Source organism: Oncorhynchus mykiss, chromosome 23 (assembly GCF_057628025.1).
Source record: "Oncorhynchus mykiss isolate SJ-2025 chromosome 23, ASM5762802v1, whole genome shotgun sequence".
Lineage (NCBI taxonomy): Eukaryota > Metazoa > Chordata > Actinopteri > Salmoniformes > Salmonidae > Oncorhynchus > Oncorhynchus mykiss.
Window position 1 is genome coordinate 52,547,786 of NC_143044.1, and position 21,290 is coordinate 52,569,075.

The 21,290-nt window shown below is 44.1% G+C and overlaps 1 long non-coding RNA gene across 2 annotated transcripts; it reads left to right on the forward strand.

Annotated features, from left to right (window-relative positions):
- The first annotated feature begins 1,441 nt into the window (after positions 1–1,441).
- LOC149972629 (uncharacterized) lies at positions 1,442–12,235 on the forward strand. 2 transcript variants are annotated; one of them, XR_016491168.1, is made up of 4 exons: positions 1,442–1,564; positions 6,206–6,319; positions 11,126–11,239; positions 12,122–12,235. It is a non-coding gene; the product is annotated as an uncharacterized LOC149972629 (long non-coding RNA). The 2 variants fall into 2 exon arrangements; XR_016491167.1 differs by lacking the exon at positions 12,122–12,235 and having other exon boundaries at positions 11,126–11,906.
- Positions 12,236–21,290: the final 9,055 nt, after the last annotated feature.

Genomic DNA, 21,290 nt, shown 5'->3' on the forward strand with positions numbered 1-21,290 from the left:
GGGCCTCTATTTCCTAGTATTTCCACTGTCTAAGGGCCTCTATTTCCTAGTATTTCCACTGTCTAAGGGCCTATATTTCCTAGTATTTCCACTGCCTAAGGGCCTCTATTTCCTAGTATTTCCACTGCCTAAGGGCCTCTATTTCCTAGTATTTCCACTGTCTAAGGGCCTCTATTTCCTAGTATTTCCACTGTCTAAGGGCCTCTATTTCCTAGTATTTCCACTGTCTAAGGGTCTCTATTTCCTAGTATTTCCACTGCCTAAGGGCCTCTATTTCCTAGTATTTCCACTGCCTAAGGGCCTCTATTTCCTAGTATTTCCACTGCCTAAGGGCCTCTATTTCCTAGTATTTCCACTGTCTAAGGGCCTCTATTTCCTAGTATTTCCACTGCCTAAGGGCCTCTATCTAACTGTGAAAAATATAACATATGTAAAGCAGAAATCATAAAATAAAAACGTCTTACAATGACAGGAGCATCTTGAGAAATGACAATTCAAGCCTGTGTATAAGAAGGGGTGTGGGTAGAAGAATAGAACACAGAACACAGCTGCTATTCAACACACAGACATCAATCAGCTCTTTGATCCAAACCCCAATGCATACAGGATGGGGAGCCGATGACTGCTCTGCACCCGTGAACCAGTGTGTGTTGAATCCCTGTGACCCGGAGGGGACCCTGTTCTGTGAAGAGCTGCCGAACGGCTTCAGATGCGTCTGCCAACACGGGTACATGGGGCGGCTGTGCGAAATCCCCATAAGTCACTGCGTCGATGGGCTGTGTCATCGCGGATCAAAGTGTGTGGATCTACCGAGAGGATTCAAGTGCCATTGTTTACCCGGTAAGCTAATCACCAGGAACAAAGAAACAGGGCGTGTGATTTTAATGGGGTGTGTGTGCGTGCTTGGCATGTGCGTTGCCCTGTAAGATATTGGCTCCTTGTTACTGACACCTGTGGTAATGTTTATATTTATTTCAGGGTCTTGTCCCTGCATTTAGGATGACTGAATACTAAAATGAGAAATAAGAATGCAGCTTCCTCAACCTCTCCTCAAGTACCTCTTGCTGCCCCACTTATTTCCTACTGAAACAAGAACACCTGATTGAATTGATAAAATTAGTAGTTGACCAATTGAATCAGGTGTGTTAGTGGGTTTTGTTAACCAGTTGATGGGAGCCAATAACAAGGTGTGTTAATATGTTAACCATTTGATCGGAGCCAATGAAAGGTGTGTTAATGGGTTAAGGAGCCAATAGCATCCCAGAGAGATGAGTAAAGTTCGATAAAGAGGTGTTTGGAATTGGGTTAAAGTCACTCTGAATTGCCAGTATAACATTCTCTGATTTTAACAAAAAGAAACACATTATTACATTCTCCAAATAATTCCCTCATAATTCCAGCCCTTAATTCAGAGGGTCTCATTCGTCTCTTCTTCCTTCAGGTTTAACGGGACAATTCTGCGACGTGAACATAGATGACTGTGAAGAGAAGCCGTGCGGTGTTCTGAGTATTTGCAAAGACACCGTCAACGGCTACAATTGTTTCTGTGCACCTGGATTCATTGGTGAGTAGCTACGTTGTCAACAGGGGATGTCGGGGCAATTTCCCCTTTGCTCGTAATTCTATCGACTGTTTGTCTTTTGGTGTCAAAGACCTCAAGCCTCCCTATGTAGGTTGGTATTGTTAAAAACTTATTTACCTTCCACATGTCATACGGCAGTTCCATTACACACTTCTCTCAGTAGCATTCAGTCTCTCAGTAGCATTCAGTCTCTCAGTAGCATTCAGGTCCTCTTCTCTCAGTAGCATGCAGGTCCTCTTCTCTCAGTAGCATTCAGGTCCTCTTCTCTCAGTAGCATTCAGGTCCTCTTCTCTCAGTAGCATTCAGTCTCTCAGTAGCATTCAGTCTCTCAGTAGCATTCAGGTCCTCTTCTCTCAGTAGCATTCAGGTCCTCTTCTCTCAGTAGCATGCAGGTCCTCTTCTCTCAGTAGCATTCAGGTCCTCTTCTCTCAGTAGCATTCAGGTCCTTTTCTCTCAGTAGCATTCAGGTCCTCTTCTCTCAGTAGCATTCAGGTCCTCTTCTCTCAGTAGCATTCAGGTCCTCTTCTCTCAGTAGCATTCAGGTCCTCTTCTCTCAGTAGCATGCAGGTCCTCTTCTCTCAGTAGCATTCAGGTCCTCTTCTCTCAGTAGCATTCAGGTCCTCTTCTCTCAGTAGCATTCAGGTCCTCTTCTCTCAGTAGCATGCAGTTCCTCTTCTCCCAGTAGCATTCAGGTCCTCTTCTCTCAGTAGCATTCAGGTCCTCTTCTCTCAGTAGCATGCAGGTCCTCTTCTCTCAGTAGCATTCAGGTCCTCTTCTCTCAGTAGCATTCAGGTCCTTTTCTCTCAGTAGCATTCAGGTCCTCTTCTCTCAGTAGCATTCAGGTCCTCTTCTCTCAGTAGCATTCAGGTCCTCTTCTCTCAGTAGCATTCAGGTCCTCTTCTCTCAGTAGCATGCAGGTCCTCTTCTCTCAGTAGCATGCAGGTCCTCTTCTCTCAGTAGCATTCAGGTCCTCTTCTCTCAGTAGCATTCAGGTCCTCTTCTCTCAGTAGCATTCAGGTCCTCTTCTCTCAGTAGCATGCAGTTCCTCTTCTCTCAGTAGCATTCAGGTCCTCTTCTCTCAGTAGCATTCAGGTCCTCTTCTCTCAGTAGCATGCAGGTCCTCTTCTCTCAGTAGCATGCAGGTCCTCTTCTCTCAGTAGCATTCAGGTCCTCTTCTCTCAGTAGCATTCAGGTCCTCTTCTCTCAGTAGCATTCAGGTCCTCTTCTCTCAGTAGCATGCAGGTCCTCTTTTCTCAGTAGCATTCAGGTCCTCTTCTCTCAGTAGTATTCAAGTCCTCTTCTCTCAGTAGCATGCAGTTCCTCTTCTCTCAGTAGCATTCAGGTCCTCTTCTCTCAGTAGCATGCAGTTCCTCTTCTCTCAGTAGCATTCAGGTCCTCTTCTCTCAGTAGCATGCAGTTCCTCTTCTCTCAGTAGCATGCAGTCTCTCAGTAGCATGCAGTCTCTCAGTAGCATGCAGTCTCTCAGTAGCATGCAGTCTCTCAGTAGCATTCAGTCTCTCAGTAGCATTCAGTCTCTCAGTAGCATTCAGTTCCTCTTCTCTCAGTAGCATGCAGTTTCTCAGTAGCATGCAGTCTCTCAGTAGCATGCAGTCTCTCAGTAGCATTCAGTTCCTCTTCTCTCAGTAGCATGCAGTCTCTCAGTAGTATGCAGTCTCTCAGTAGCATTCAGTTCCTCTTCTCTCAGTAGCATGCAGTTCCTCTTCTCTCAGTAGCATGCAGTTCCTCTTCTCTCAGTAGCATGCAGTTCCTCTTCTCTCAGGAGCATGCAGTTCCTCTTCTCTCAGTAGCATTCAGTTCCTCTTAGTAGCATGCAGTTCCTCTTTTCTCAGTAGCATTCAGTGCCTCTTAGTACCATTCAGTTCCTCTTCTCTCAATAGCATGCAGGTCCTCTTCTCTCAGTAGCATTCAGTCTCTCAGTAGCATTCAGTTCCTCTTCTCTCAGTAGCATTCAGTCTCTCAGTAGCATTCAGTTCCTCTTCTCTCAGTAGCATTCAGTTCCTCTTCTCTCAGTAGCATTCAGTTCCTCTTCTCTCAGTAGCATGCAATTCCTCTTCTCTCAGTAGCATGCAGTTCATCTTCTCTCAGTAGCATTCAGGTCATCTTCTCTCAGTAGCATTCAGTCTCCCAGTAGCATTCCGTTCCTCTTCTCTCAGTAGCATTCAGTTCCTCTTCTCTCAGTAGCATTCAGTCTCTCAGTAGCATTCAGTCTCTTAGTAGCATTCAGTTTCTCTTCTCTCAGTAGCATGCAGTTCCTCTTCTCTCAGTAGCATTCAGTCTCTCAGTAGCATTCAGTTCCTCTTCTCTCAGTAGCATTCAGTCTCTCAGTAGCATTCAGTTCCTCTTCTCTCAGTAGCATTCAGTTCCTCTTCTCTCAGTAGCATTCAGTCTCTTAGTAGCATTCAGTTCCTCTTCTCTCAGTAGCATTCAGTCTCTCAGTAGCATTCAGTTCCTCTTCTCTCAGTAGCATTCCGTCTCTCAGTAGCATTCAGTTCCTCTTCTCTCAGTAGCATTCAGTTCCTCTTCTCTCAGTAGCATTCAGTTCCTCTTAGTAGCATGCATTTCCTCTTTTCTCAGTAGCATTCAGTTCCTCTTAGTACCATTCAGTTCCTCTTCTCTCAGTAGCATTCAGTCTCTCAGTAGCATTCAGTTCCTCTTCTCTCAGTAGCATTCCGTCTCTCAGTAGCATTCAGTTCCTCTTCTCTCAGTAGCATGCAGTTCCTCTTCTCTCAGTAGCATTCAGTTCCTCTTAGTAGCATGCAGTTCCTCTTTTCTCAGTAGCATTCAGTTCCTCTTAGTACCATTCAGTTCCTCTTCTCTCAATAGCATGCAGATCCTCTTCTCTCAGTAGCATTTAGTCTCTCAGTAGCATTCAGTTCCTCTTCTCTCAGTAGCATTCAGTCTCTCAGTAGCATTCAGTCTCTCAGTAGCATTCAGTTCCTCTTCTCTCAGTAGCATTCAGTTCCTCTTCTCTCAGTAGCATTCAGTTCCTCTTCTCTCAGTAGCATTCAGTTCCTCTTCTCTCAGTAGCATGCAGTTCCTCTTCTCTCAGTAGCATTCAGGTCATCTTCTCTCAGTAGCATTCAGTCTCTCAGTAGCATTCAATCTCCCAGTAGCATTCCGTTCCTCTTCTCTCAGTAGCATTCAGTTCCTCTTCTCTCAGTAGCATTCAGTCTCTCAGTAGCATTCAGTCTCTTAGTAGCATTCAGTTTCTCTTCTCTCAGTAGCATTCAGTCCCTCTTCTCTCAGTAGCATTCAGTCTCTCAGTAGCATTCAGTCCCTCTTCTCTCAGTAGCATTCAGTCTCTCAGTAGCATTCAGTTCCTCTTCTCTCAGTAGCATTCAGTTCCTCTTCTCTCAGTAGCATTCAGTCTCTTAGTAGCATTCAGTTCCTCTTCTCTCAGTAGCATTCAGTCTCTCAGTAGCATTCAGTTCCTCTTCTCTCAGTAGCATTCCGTCTCTCAGTAGCATTCCGTTCCTCTTCTCTCAGTAGCATTCAGTTCCTCTTCTCTCAGTAGTATTCAGTCTCTCAGTAGCATTCAGTCTCTCAGTAGCATTCATTTCCTCTTCTCTCAGTAGCATTCAGTTAATCTTCTCTCAGTAGCATTCAGTCTCTCAGTAGCATTCAGTCTCTCAGTAGCATTCAGTTCCTCAGTAGCATTCAGTTTCTCTTCTCTCAGTAGCATGCAGTTCCTCTTCTCTCAGTAGCATTCAGTCTCTCAGTAGCATTCAGTTCCTCTTCTCTCAGTAGCATTCAGTCTCTCAGTAGCATTCAGTTCCTCTTCTCTCAGTAGTATTCAGTCTCTCAGTAGCATTCAGTTCCTCTTCTCTCAGTGGTATTCAGTCTCTCAGTAGCATTCAGTCTCTCAGTAGCATTCAGTTCCTCTTCTCTCAGTAGCATTCAGTCTCTCAGTAGCATTCAGTTCCTCTTCTCTCAGTAGTATTCAGTCTCTCAGTAGTATTCAGTCTCTCAGTAGCATTCAGTCTCTCAGTAGCATTCAGTCTCTCAGTAGCATTCAGTCTCTCAGTAGCATTCAGTTCCTCAGTAGCATTCAGTTTCTTCTCTCAGTAGCATTCAGTTCCTCTTCTCTCAGTAGCATTCAGTCTCTCAGTATCATTCAGTTTCTCATCTCTCAGTAGCATTCAGTTTCTCATCTCTCAGTAGCATTCAGTCTCGCAGTAGCATTCAGTCTCTCCGTAGCATTCAGTTCCTCTTCTCTCAGTATCATTCAGCTCCATAACACACTTATTTGACACGGCACATGTCCTATAACACCCATTTATCTACAGTCAGAAGCCCCCCCCCCCTCCTCTCCCCCCTTCCATTTCCCTCTACCTCTCCTCCCGTCCTCTCTCCCCTTCCATTTCCCCCTACCTCTCCTCCCTTTCTCTCTCCATTCCTCTTCCTCTCTTCCTCACATCATTAAGGAATGTTATTTGATTAAAGGGGGCCTATTATTTATGTTTCAAAATCTGGCAGATGCTTCTGTGTATGTGTGCGTGCAGTGTTTGTGCAGTGTGTGTCTGTGTGTGTGCAGAGTGTGTGTCTGTATGAAGACTATGCATGTGTGGACCTTCATGCAGTGAACCTCTCCTGTTTTTCCAGGTAATAACTGTGAAGTGGAGGTAAACGAGTGTCTGAGCCAGCCCTGCCACAACGGAGCTTCCTGCTCTGATGAGCTCAACGCATTCAGCTGCTTATGCCCAATCGGAGTCACAGGTACACACACACACACACACACACACACACACACACACACACACACACACACACACACACACACACACACACTTGTACTGTAACCCTTATGGTTGTTGTCATGACAAACATATCATTTGTGACATCACAGGACGTTGACTGTAGGAGTTGACAAGGCAGCACAAATAGATCTGGGACCAAGAATATCATCATTAATACTTAAACCCCTTAAATCATTTTAGATGCCTTACCTTAAAGTATGTTTCTAAGATGTAAGATATAGAACAGGGCTCTCCAACCCTGTTCCTGGAGAGATACCCTCCTGTAGGTTTTAACTCCAACCCTGTTCCTGGAGAGATACCCTCCTGTAGGTTTTATCTCCAACCCTGTTCCTGGAGAGATACCCTCCTGTAGGTTTTAACTCCAACCCTGTTCCTGGATAGATACCCTCCTGTAGGTTTTAACTCCAACCCTGTTCCTGGAGAGATACTTTATGACAACAAAATATGCACAAACATTTGTCTCTACGTTAACATATTCCTCTCAATTGTAAATTTTTTGCTTGACTCGTTATGACGTTATAACAACTTACATCTGGTTCCAGCGTAATGTTTTGTCAGCCATCTTTTTTGAAGAACGACACAAGGCAAAGGTGACTCGCGTTGTTACGTTCGTTAGAATGAGGAGACCAAGGTGCAGCGTGGTAGGCAAACATCCTACTTTATTAAAAATGAACACCGAAAAACAACAAAATCCAAAACAAACGTAAAGTTCTGCAGGCTAGACATCACCGATACAAAATCAAGATCCCACAATCTAAGGTGGCTGCCTAAGTATGATCCCCAATCAGAGACAACGATAAACAGCTGCCTCTGATAGGGAACTATACTAGGCCAACAAAGAAATAGAAACATAGATTTGCCCACCCAAGTCACACAGTCGGGTCTGGAGCCATGAAGCCGGGTCTGGAGCCATGAAGCCGGGTCTGGAGCCATGAAGCCGGGTCTGGAGCCATGAAGCCGTGTCTGGAACCCTGAAGTCGGGTCTGGAGCCATGAAGCCGTGTCGCTGGGTACCTCTAAGTCCCGCGGGGCAAGTTCGCAACTTTTAAAGGAGGAACCACTGTACCCTCCTGTAAGTTTGGGAGGCTGTATTTGCTGTAATGCACTATGTACAGTTGAAGTCGGAAGTTTACATACACTTAGGTTGGAGTCATTAAAACTCGGTTTTCAACCACAAATGTATTGTTAACAAACTCTAGTTTTGGCAAGTCAGTTAGGACATCTACTTTGTGCATGACACAAGTAATTTCTCCAACAATCGTTTACAGACAAATTATTTCACTTATAATTCACTGTATCACAATTCCAGTGGTTCAGAAGTTTACATACACTAAGTTGACTGTGCCTTTCAAACAGCTTGGAAAATTCCAGAAAATGTCATGGTTTTAGAAGCTTCTGATAGGCTAATTGACATAATTTGAGTCAGTTAGAGGTGTACCTGTGGATGTATTTCAAGGCCTACCTTCAAACTCAGTGCCTCTATGCTTGACATCATGGGAAAATCAAAAGAAATCAGCCAAGACCTCAGAAAAGATTGTAGACCTCCACAAGTCTGGGTCATCCTCGGGAGCAATTTCCAAACACCTGAAGGTACCACGTTCATCTGTACAAACAATAGTACACAAGTATGTGAGTACCATGGGACCACGCATCCGTCATACCACTAAGGAATGAGACACATTCTGTCTCCTAGATATGAATGTACTTTGCTGCGAAAAGGCCAAATCAATCCCAGAACAACAGCAAAGGACCTTGTGAAGATGCTGTAGGAAACAGGTACAAAAGTATCTATGTCCACAATAAAACGAGTTCTATATCGATATAACCTGAAAGGCCTTTCAGCAAGGAAGAAGCCACTGCTCCAAAACCGCCAGAAAAAAGCCATACTACGGTTTGCAACTGCACATGGGGACAAAGCTCGTACTTTTTGGAGAAAAATGTCCTCTTGTCTGATGAAACAAAAATAGAACTGTTTGGCCATAATGACCATCGTTATGTTTGGGGGAACAAGTGGGAGGCTTGCAAGCTGAAGAACACCATCCCAAACGTGAAGCATGGGGATGGCAGCATCATGTTGTGGGTGTGCTTTGCTGCTGGAGGGACTGGTGCACTTCAGAAAATAGATGGCATCATAAGGCAGGAACATTATGTGGATATATTGAAGAAACTCAAGACATCAGTCAGGAAGTTAAAGCTTGGTCACAAATGGGTCTTCCAAATGGAAATTGACCATTTGGACAACAAAGTCAAGGTATTGGAGTGGCCATCACAAAGCTCTGACTTCAATCCTATCGAAGATTTGTGGGCAGAACAGAAACTGCGTGTGCCGAGCAAGGAGGCCCACACACCTGACTTAGTTACAGTTGTGATCACGTAGCAGTTCAATAACAGAAACACCACTGACACCAGTTGTGATCACGTAGCAGTTCAATAACAGAAACACCACTGACACCAGTTGTGATCACGTAGCAGTTCAATAACAGAAACACCACTGACACCAGTTGTGATCACGTAGCAGTTCAATAACAGAAACACCTCTGACACCAGTTGTGATCACGTAGCAGTTCAATAACAGAAACACCACTGGCACCAGTTGTGATCACATAGCAGTTCAATAACAGAAACACCACTGACCCCAGTTGTGATCACGTAGCAGTTCAATAACAGAAACACCACTGACACCAGTTGTGATCACGTAGCAGTTCAATAACAGAAACACCACTGACACCAGTTGTGATCACGTAGCAGTTCAATAACAGAAACACCACTGACACCAGTTGTGATCACGTAGCAGTTCAATAACAGAACCACCACTGACACCAGTTGTGATCACGTAGCAGTTCAATAACAGAAACACCACTGGCACCAGTTGTGATCACGTAGCAGTTCAATAACAGAAACACCACTGACACCAGTTGTGATCACGTAGCAGTTCAATAACAGAAACACCACTGACACCAGTTGTGATCACGTAGCAGTTCAATAACAGAAACACCACTGACACCAGTTGTGATCACGTAGCAGTTCAATAACAGAACCACCACTGACACCAGTTGTGATCACGTAGCAGTTCAATAACAGAAACACCACTGACCCCAGTTGTGATCACGTAGCAGTTCAATAACAGAAACACCACTGACCCCAGTTGTGATCACGTAGCAGTTCAATAACAGAAACACCACTGGCACCAGTTGTGATCACGTAGCAGTTCAATAACAGAAACACCACTGGCACCAGTTGTGATCACGTAGCAGTTCAATAACAGAAACACCACTGACACCAGTTGTGATCACATAGCAGTTCAATAACAGAAACACCACTGGCACCAGTTGTGATCACGTAGCAGTTCAATAACAGAAACACCACTGACACCAGTTGTGATCACGTAGCAGTTCAATAACAGAAACACCTCTGACACCAGTTGTGATCACATAGCAGTTCAATAACAGAAACACCACTGGCACCAGTTGTGATCACGTAGCAGTTCAATAACAGAAACACCACTGACACCAGTTGTGATCACATAGCAGTTCAATAACAGAAACACCACTGGCACCAGTTGTGATCACGTAGCAGTTCAATAACAGAAACACCACTGGCACCAGTTGTGATCACGTAGCAGTTCAATAACAGAAACACCACTGACACCAGTTGTGATCACGTAGCAGTTCAATAACAGAAACACCACTGGCACCAGTTGTGATCACGTAGCAGTTCAATAACAGAAACACCACTGACACCAGTTGTGATCACATAGCAGTTCAATAACAGAAACACCACTGACCCCAGTTGTGATCACGTAGCAGTTCAATAACAGAAACACCACTGACCCCAGTTGTGATCACGTAGCAGTTCAATAACAGAAACACCACTGACCCCAGTTGTGATCACGTAGCAGTTCAATAACAGAAACACCTCTGACACCAGTTGTGATCACGTAGCAGTTCAATAACAGAAACACCACTGACCCCAGTTGTGATCACATAGCAGTTCAATAACAGAAACACCTCTGACACCAGTTGTGATCACGTAGCAGTTCAATAACAGAAACACCTCTGACACCAGTTGTGATCACATAGCAGTTCAATAACAGAAACACCTCCGACACCAGTTGTTGAGGTCTGTTTTACGAAGTGAAGTCAAGCAAAGTAAATTAAAGCAACATAACTTGACAGCCTATAGCAATCCACTGTGTAATTAGCTATGCTAATATTCCTATATGCATGTAAATTGATGCTGTCCTGTACGAGAGGTGTACAACCATTATAACTATGTCAATGTTCATTATGTTCAATACACTGGGTTGTGTCCCAAATGGCACCCTATTCCCTTATAGTGCATTACGTTTGACCAGAGCCCCGGTTAGCTTATCACTGCTCTGGTCAAAAGTAGTGCACTATAAGGGAATAGGGTGCCATTTGGGACCGTGCTGGGTCATGTAAGGTCATATTGAAAACATAAGGGATAATTTATCTAATGTCAGACGAGAGGTCTCTCTATTATTTCTCAGTTCATTTCAATCTGAATTGTTAGGAAATTGTCTGAGTTAACTAGATGAATATATGCAAATCGAGGGATCCATATTTTAGTAACCCATCTTGAACTGAGTTTCTCTCTTTTATTTTTAGTTCAGAAGGTGGATAGCTCGGAGGAGTTTAAGATTTCACTTGAAAAGGGGATTCTTTTTAACACTTGGTTTATAATTGGTAGGAATGGGAGTTTTCATGAAACTGTTCCTTCCTCTTTCATTTTGTCTTTCCCTACAGGTGACTACTGTGAAATCAACATTGATGAGTGTCTGTCAGGGCCTTGCAGACACAATAGCACGTGTTTGGACCTGGCCAATGGCTATGAATGTGTCTGTCTACCCGGCTTTACTGGTCAGTGTATCTAACTTACTGAATTGTAATGCATACTGAACTAAACAAGCATTGACAATATAACCTACTGAATATGAATCCTGTAGCTTTATCTTAGCAAACTATAGTAGGCTCTATTCACTCTAATCTGCATAGCCATATTCATGCTCTACCATAGCCTCACTGGTAGATGCTTCCAGTTTTCACCAAGAAAATCCTTCACACAGAAGTTTGTGTCCGTGGGCGGTATCATCTACAGACGAAGATGTCTGTGGAGTTTGATTGTTTTCCAGTGTACCTCTTCAACAACGTGCTGCTTAGACTGTGGTTGCCAGTGTACCTATGTTTTGAACTCTAGTGTTGCTAGGCAGCGGTGGAACAATGGAAATAGATTCCTATGGGTGAAACACCTTAATGAAATAGATCTGCCAACCCCAGGGGAGAAGAGTGAGTAAAGGGATGTTTACATGCCTGTAGTCTGGACAAAGCACATCACACGTCGACAGCGTCCCAAACGGCACCCTGTTCCCTACATAGTGCTGGACCCTGGTAGTGCGCCGTATAAGGAATAGGATACCATTTGGGATGGATCCCATTGTTGTGTTCTCTGACTAACTGATGAGGAGTGAAGACAGAAGATACACAGTTAGTTACTGCTCCATGGGCTCATTAGATCCTGTTTCCTGTGTCCAACCCGAAGAGATTATTAACTGTCCTGGTTTGCATCCCAAATGGCACCTTGATCCCTTCATAGTGCACTGCTTTTCGACCCATATGCCTCTGGTCAAAGTAGTGCACTATATATGGAATAGGGTGCCATTTGGGACGTAGGCCTGCTACTAGTCTCACTGACCCCTAAAAACATGACTTATTTATTTGTTTATGTTGTTGTTTGTATCAAAGGCGCTGGGTGTGAGTTCGACATTGACGAGTGTGCCTCTTCTCCCTGCAAGAACGGAGCCACTTGCATTGACCAGCCTGGCAATTACCACTGTCAGTGTGTGGCTCCATTCAAAGGTAATGAACACTGAGAGGGTGTGTGTGTGTGTGTGTGTGTGTGTGTGTGTGTGTGTGTGTGTGTGTGTGTGTGTGTGTGTGTGTGTGTGTGTGTGTGTGTGTGTATTCCTGCATGCGTGTCACTGTGTGCATGTGTCTCCATTTGAAAGGTAATGCACACTGAGGGAATGGGGACGATCACCAAAGTTAATTAACCTCCCTGAGCGTCCCTCTCTCACCTGCCTGAACTCATTCTGCTGCAGTCTTCAGCAACATTAGTAAGGCTTCATTCTCTGGTTGTGGCGATGCTCGACAAAGATGAAACCCATTGCTAATCCTCCAGATGGTATATCTATTTGCCTTGGTCCCCACTAAAGTGTTGTGTCTTAGTGCTGTATAGCCTTGGTCTTTACTAATGTGTTGTGTCTTAGTGCTGTATAGCCTTGGTCCCCACTAATGTGTTGTGTCTTAGTGCTGTATAGCCTTGGTCCCCACTAATGTGTTGTGTCTTAGTTCTGTATAGCCTTGGTCCCCACTAATGTGTTGTGTCTTAGTGCTGTATAGCCTTGGTCCCCACTAATGTGTTGTGTCTTAGTTCTGTATAGCCTTGGTCCCCACTAATGTGCTGTGTCTTAGTGCTGTATAGCCTTGGTCCCCACTAATGTGTTGTGCTGTATAGCCTTGGTCCCCACTAATGTTGTCTGTCTTAGTGCTGTATAGCCTTAGACAACTAGTGCCCTATAAAATCTGTTGAAGTTTTCACCAAATTCCGTTTTGTTTGGTCTCAAAATCACACATTTTAATAGAAAAGCAACAACATTGGATGTTCTATGTCCACAGCAATGTTTAAAGGAGAATTTCACTATTTCTTTTTGATGTAAATTACATGTTATAGAAGGTTACAGATACATTTTTTTTTAGAATTTCACTTGTTTTTGAGAAACTTACCCCAACAGCAGTTGACTTCCTGAAGCTCATTTTGAAGGTTCAGATCCAGGACGTCCACTTCACGGCTGAGCCGTTGTTGCTCCTAGATGTTTCCACTTCACGGCTGAGCCGTTGTTGCTCCTAGATGTTTCCACTTCACGGCTGAGCCGTTGTTGCTCCTAGATGTTTCTACTTCACGGCTGAGCCATTGTTGCTCCTAGATGTTTCCACTTCATGGCTGAGCCGTTGTTGCTCCTAGATGTTTCCACTTCACGACCGAGCCGTTGTTGCTCCTAGATGTTTCCACTTCACGGCTGAGCCGTTGTTGCTCCTAGATGTTTCCACTTCATGGCTGAGCCGTTGTTGCTCCTAGATGTTTCCACTTCATGGCTGAGCCGTTGTTGCTCCTAGATGTTTCTACTTCACGGCTGAGCCGTTGTTGCTCCTAGATGTTTCCACTTCATGGCTGAGCCGTTGTTGCTCCTAGATGTTTCCACTTCACGGCCGAGCCGTTGTTGCTCCTAGATGTTTCCACTTCACGGCCGAGCCGTTGTTGCTACTAGATGTTTCCACTTCACGGCCGAGCCGTTGTTGCTCCTAGATGTTTCCACTTGACGGCTGAGCCGTTGTTGCTCCTAAATGTTTCCACTTTGTGGCTGAGCCGTTGTTGCTCATAGACGTTTCCACTTCACAATAACAGCACTTGCAGTTGCCAGGGACAGCTCTAGCAGGGCAGAAATTGACGAACTGACTTGTTTGAAAAGACGCATCCTATAATGGTGCCACGTTGAAAGTCAAGCAGCTCTTCAGAAAAGGCCATTCTACTGCCAATGTTTGTCTATAGAGATTGCATGGCTGTGTGCTCGATTCTATACACCTGTCAGCAACGCGTGTGGCTGAAATAGCTGAATCCACTCATTTGACGGGCTGTCTACTTACCTCTGGCCATGTAGTGTAGGTGGTGGTGCCATAGCAACAGTTGTGTGTGTATGGAAAAAGACTGTTTCAATCTTGACAAAAGGCAATATTTTATTGCCATGTCTCCTGTGGATAACATGCTACACACTCACTCACTCACACACACTGACACTACACTCATTTCATTTGCTCACACACATATAACACGCACACTCACATACAATCATCATATATGCTGCTGCTACTCTGTTTATCATATATCCTGATGCCCAGTCACGTTACCCCAAGTCAAAAGTTTGGACACATCTACTCATTCTAGGGTTTTTCTTTATTTTGACTATTTTCTAAATTGTAGAATAATAGTGAAGACTATGAAATAACATATATGGAATCATGTAGCAACCAAAAAAGTGTTAAACAAATCAAAATATATTTTAGATTTTAGATTCTTCAAATTAAACACCCTTGATGACAGCTTTGCACACGCTTGGCATTCTCTCAACCAGCTTCATGAGGTAGTCACCTAGAATGCCTTTCAATTAACAGGTATGCCTTGTTAAAAATGTATTTGAGGAATTTGAGCCAGTCAGTTGTGTTGTGACAAGGTAGGGATGGTATACAGAAGATATCCCTATTTGGTAATAACAGCTCAAATTATGGCAAGAACAGCTCAAATAAGCAAAGAGCAATGGACATTAGACCTGTGGAAATCTGTTCTTTGGTCTGAGTCCAAATTTGAGATTTTTGGTTCCAACTGCAGTTTCTTTGTGTGCTGCATGCAGGAGTGCTGCATCAGATGACCTGGCCTCCACAATCACCCAACCTCAACCCAATTGAGAGGGTTTGGGATGAGTTGGACCGCAGAGGGAAGGAAAAGCAGCCAACAAGTGCTCAGCATATGTGGGAACTCCTTCAAGACTATTGGAAAAGCATTCCTCATGAAGCTGGTTGAGAGAATGCCGAAAGTGTGCAAAGCTGTCTTCAAGGCAAGGGGTGGCTACTTCGAAGGATCTGAAATCTAAAATATATTTGTTCTAAATTATATTTGTTTAACACTTTTTTGGTAACTATATGATTCCATATGTGTTATTTCATAGTTTTGATGTCTTCACTATTTTTCAACAATGTAGAAATAGCAAACAAAACAAAAAACGTAGGTGTGTCCAAACTTTTGACTGGTACTGTACATATCTACCTCCAGTATCCCTGCACATAGGGCGGCGCGCAATTGGCCCAGTGTCGTCAGTGCCGGTGTAGGCCGTCACTGTAAATAAGAATTTGTTCTTAACTGACTTGTCTAGTTAGAATTGTAACTGTGGTATTGGAATTGACCATGTATATAGCATACCTACTTTCTCATGTTCTTCTTATTTCCTGTGTTTTTGTTGTACCTTACTTGATGCGTACTACATTGATATCGATTAACTGCATTGTTGGGATAAAAGCTTGCAAGAAAGGCATTTCCTTGTACTTGTGCATGTGACATTAAAAACTTGATGCGTGCAACATTGACTTGAGTAGTTTGCTACTATTATGGAAATCAAACAGACATCCAAATTGGCCTAATCCAGTTTTGATTACCATTTGTGTGGTGGCTGTGATTAAGGAGCAGGAACTCTCAGTGGGGTGTCGGCACCAGAGTGGGAACGTTTATTTGGTGCCTGTGCCCAAGAACACTAAGGTAACCTGCCTAAATGACTACCGACCCGTAGCACTCACGTCTGTAGCCATGAAATGCTTTGGAAGGCTGGTCATGGCTCACATCAATGCCATTATCCCAGAAACCCTAGACCCACTCCAATTTGCATACCAATGATGCAATCTCGATGGCACTCCACACTGCCCTTTCACACCTGGACAAAAGGAACACGGCAGGTAGCCTAGTGGTTAGAGCGTTGGGCCAGTAACCGACAGTTTGCTGGATCGAATCCCCGAGCTGTCGTTCTGCTCCTGAACAAGGCAGTTAACCCCACTGTTCCCCGGTAGGCCGTCTTTGTAAATAAGAATTTGTTCTTAACTGACTTGCCTAGTTAAATAAAGGTTAGAAAAATATAGACAGATTTTTTAAAACACCTATGTGAGAATGCAGACAAGTCGTTGAATGCAGGCTCAGCGTTCAACACCATAGTGCCCTCAAAGCTAAAGACCCTTGGACTAAACACCTCCCTCTGCAACTGGATCCTGGACTTCGACGGGCCGCCACCAGGTGGTAAGGGTAACAACACATCCACCACGCTGATCCTCAACACAGGGGCCCCTCAGGGGTGCATGCTCGGTCTCCTCCTGTACTCCCTGTTCACTCATGACTGCACGGCCAGGCATGACTCCAACACCATCAAGTTTGCTGATGACACAACAGCCTGATCACCGACAGCGATGAGACAGCCTATAGGAAGGTCAGAGACCTGACCGTATGGTTCAAGGACAAAAACATCTTCCTCAACGTGATCAACGTGACCACTGAGTGCGTCCTGACAGGTTGCATCGCTGCCTGGTGTTGCGGTTGCACGGCTTCCAAGTCTAGGTCCAAGACATTTCTAAACAGCTTCTACCCCCAAGCCATAAGACTCCTGAACAGCTATTCAAATGGCTACCCAGAATATTTGCATTGCCCCCTCCCCCCTTCTACGCTGCTGCTATTCTCTGTTATTATCTATGCATAGTCACTTTAATAACTCAACGTACAAGCACATATTAACTCAATTACCTCGTCATCGGTGCTCCCGCACATTGACTCTGTACCGGTACCCCCTGTATATAGCCTCCACATTGACTCTGTACCGGTACCCCCTGTATATAGCCTCCACATTGACTCTGTACCGGTACCCCCTGTATATAGCCTCCAAGTTGACTCTGTACCGGTACCCCCTGTATATAGCCTCCACATTGACTCTGTACCGGTATCCCCTGTATATAGCCTCCAAGTTGACTCTGTACCAGTACCCCCTGTATATAGCCTCCACAGTGACTCTGTACCGGTACCCCCTGTATATAGTCTCCACATTGACTCTGTACCGGTAACCCCTGTATATAGCCTCCACATTGACTCTGTACCGGTACCCCATGTATATAGCCTCCACATTGACTCTGTACCGGTACCCCCCTGTATATAGCCTCCACATTGACTCTGTACCGGTACCCCCCTGTATATAGCCTCCACATTGACTCTGTACTGGTACCCCCTGTATATAGCCTCCACATTGACTCTGTACTGGTACCCCCCTGTGCATATAGCCTCCACATTGACTCTGTACCGGTACCCCCTGTAAATAGCCTCCACATTGACTCTGTACTGGTACCCCCTGTATATAGCCTCCACATTGACTCTGTACTGGTACCCCCTGTATATAGCCTCCACATTGACTCTGTACTGGTACCCCCTGTAAATAGCCTCCACATTGACTCTGTACTGGTACCCCCTGTAAATAGCCTCCACATTGACTCTGTACTGGTACCCCCTGTATATAGCCTCCACATTGACTCTGTACTGGTACCCCCCTGTATAAAGCCCCGCTATTGTTATTTACTGCTGCTCTTTAATTATTTGTTATTCTTATCTCTTCCTTATTTAAAAATGTTTTTTCTTAAAACTGCATTTTTGGTTAAGGGCTTGTGTGCAGCTACAATCTCTGCCTTGTCTGGTCCTGAAACTGGCTATGTTATTGGGAGTTGTATATAGGCGAGGGGGTCATTGTACACAACTGGGCCCTACAAATGCTATGGTCGACACTCCCATCGGAGTTGGCTATACAGCCCAAAGAGATCTGGGTCCAGGCTAAGGTTGCATAACACTGATAGCCCACAGCTTTGCCTCCTCAGCATACTGTTCTATGATGAATCACTGGTCACTGACCTCTCAGTCTGTCCTGATCCTGCAGTAGAATCAGAAGCATGAACACAAGCCGGTGGGCAAAACTGGTTGATAACGACATCATTACAACAGTATTACAACCAATTCTATTCTGGACACTTTCAGATTTCCTTATCAACAAATGCGGAGGAAAGTACAGTAAATGTAAAATGCACATAAAATCAACAGTGCAGTGTTTGGATACAGTCTTGTTTCAGGTGAACTGTTGTGTCTTCAACTTTGGTCTAATCATTTTCCCATAATCTCCAAAAGGTTTCCTTTCATTTGCTACCATGCTTATGCATATGTGTTTCATATTTCTCTAACGATTGCATTTAGCCCTATCCATATGGGCCAACTCCCACAAGGGTTAACCCGTTGATAATGTCTGACCCTGGCCGTGACCCCACTCCTCTGCTTGGTTACATATCCTGTGTTTCTTTTGAAAATATGTTTTCTATACTGTAGCTAGTACCGGTCGTGACATGTTCTATGCTTTCACCAGGGTTGAAGACGGAGTTCAGTGTCATGGTAGATGGCTCTATAGAATTACACATTTTATAGGATCTCTGTGGATAGCTCAACACATTTTTCAACCCTCTAATGACATGTTCTATGCTTTCACCAAGTTTGAAAACTGAGACCTACTGAGTTCAGTGCCATGGTAGATCTTTAAATATTTTACCTCATGCTGTTTCAGTTTTGTAATCATGTACTTTTCCCTGCCTTTAAAAAAAAAAATCATCTTGCAGAAATTATCAGAGGTAGGACTACTTGTTTTGATATGTCAAGCTTGCATGAAAATGATGCTCTTCCCCAAAACCTCCTCTGTGTCCCAAATGGCACCATATTACCTATTTAGTGCACTACCTATAGTCCCTGGTCAAAAGTAGTGCACTAAATAAGGAATAGGGTGCCATTTTCGTGTTCTCATTTATTCACACTGTTCATTGCTTGGCTCTGTCATGTTTTTTTAACTGTCTTTGTTGAAAACACTTTGCCTTGTTCATATGTTTTCTTATTTAAATAGTTTTCCAAGAGTGCGCTTTCATCAAAACGTGTTTTGATACTGAGCTTCTGGCATGCTGGTTCTTCCAGCTAGCTATTATTTTAGGCCTGAGTGGAGTTTTCTGGCTTGTTATTCTGCTTTGTAGAAGTGATGTGTGTGTTTTCTTGTAAATGTCTATAATTTGCTCTCGCGATAAAAATGTAACTTTCCTTGATTACATGATAACAACTAAACTTTCCCTCTGAGAAAACAGTCCCGAGCAGAGTGTTGCTACTATTCACGTGATTGAAGAGGTGCATGATTGTGTCAATATAGTCTGTTTTATTGTTGTGAACAAGGAGTTTTGAAAGTGACTCCAAGATGTTCATACCAAATGGAACCCTATTCCATATATAGTGTACTACTACATAGGGAAGCAACAGTAGTGTACTACATAAGGAATAGGGTGCTATTTGAGATGCATCCTTAGTGCTAAACTGGATTTCACAATAAAAACACTTTTTTTTTTTTACAGTTTTCAGTAAAAACACGTTTATTAGGTAATTTACATATTTTCTCCTAAGAAATACTTCCATTATTCTCCAAAAAAGTACATTTTTTTGCATTATATAGGTAATTATACGATTTTTATTTACGTTTTTATTTCAGATATAGTATTCAAAAGATCAGAAACCTTCAGCATTTGAGATCTGTCGTCACACCAGAGGGAGTTTGAGACGTTACTAAGCATTGGTACAAATGAAATGTTAATGATTGACTAATTAGCAGTAAATGTATTAGCTCCCCATATTATCCAGTATATTGGCACCATCATAAAGCAGACAGTCAGTGGTGTCAACCAGGGACATACAGTTTTTCATAGTCATTCCCCACTCCCTGTTCAGTTATGTATTGTTCATTTCATTCAAAGATTTGAGATCAAATATACTTTATTACACAGATGAGCTGAAATACGTTTGAGAATGTCTTTATTTTATGCACCAGGGAGCAATTGTGTACAACAATGAACTTCTATGTCTGTCTGACACTGTTTCTCTCTGTCTGCCTGTTTGTTGCTGGTCGCTGCTCTTCCTTCTCTGTCTGACACTGTTTCTCTCTGTCTGCCTGTTTGTTGCTGGCCGCTGCTCTACCTTCTCTGTCTGACACTGTTTCTCTCTGTCTGCCTGTTTGTTGCTGGCCGCTGCTCTACCTTCTCTGTCTGACACTGTTTCTCTCTGTCTGCCTGTTTGTTGCTGGCCGCTGCTCTACCTTCTCTGTCTGACACTGTTTCTCTCTGTCTGCCTGTTTGTTGCTGGCCGCTGCTCTACCTTCTCTGTCTGACACTGTTTCTCTCTGTCTGCCTGTTTGTTGCTGGCCGCTGCTCTACCTTCTCTGTCTGACACTGTTTCTCTCCGTCTGCCTGTTTGTTGCTGGCCGCTGCTCTACCTTCTCTGTCTGACACTGTTTCTCTCTGTCTGCCTGTTTGTTGCTGGCCGCTGCTCTACCTTCTCTGTCTGACACTGTTTCTCTCTGTCTGCCTGTTTGTTGCTGGCCGCTGCTCTACCTTCTCTGTCTGCCACTGTTTCTCTCTGTCTGCCTGTTTGTTGCTGGCCGCTGCTCTACCTTCTCTGTCTGACACTGTTTCTCTCTGTCTGCCTGTTTGTTGCTGGCCGCTGCTCTACCTTCTCTGTCTGACACTGTTTCTCTCTGTCTGCCTGTTTGTTGCTGGTCGCTGCTCTACCTTCTCTGTCTGACACTGTTTCTCTCTGTCTGCCTGTTTGTTGCTGGCCGCTGCTCTACCTTCTCTGTCTGACACTGTTTCTCTCTGTCTGCCTGTTTGTTGCTGGCCGCTGCTCTACCTTCTCTGTCTGACACTGTTTCTCTCCGTCTGCCTGTTTGTTGCTGGCCGCTGCTCTTCCTTCTCTGTCTGACACTGTTTCTCTCTGTCTGCCTGTTTGTTGCTGGCCGCTGCTCTACCTTCTCTGTCTGACACTGTTTCTCTCTGTCTGCCTGTTTGTTGCTGGCCGCTGCTCTACCTTCTCTGTCTGACACTGTTTCTCTCTGTCTGCCTGTTTGTTGCTGGCTATCACAGTCTCGCGTCAGAATTAGACGTTTATCCATATTTCTAAAAACGTCAAATTTAGAAGTTGTTCCAAACATCAAAATATATCTATATATTTTTTTATTAACTCTGGATTCTTAAGATTAGACATGAACTCTGAATGGTTAAGGTCGGGTTCAGGTTTGGGATTGGCTTAAATATCAAAACTAACTTTCTATCACTAGATTCGAACATTCAACCTTTGGAACCATCCCCATCCACAACGCCCTAGCAAAACCAAAGCCTATTTGAAGGTAACAGAGCTCACTGTTGCCCCTAGTGGTCGTTTTCC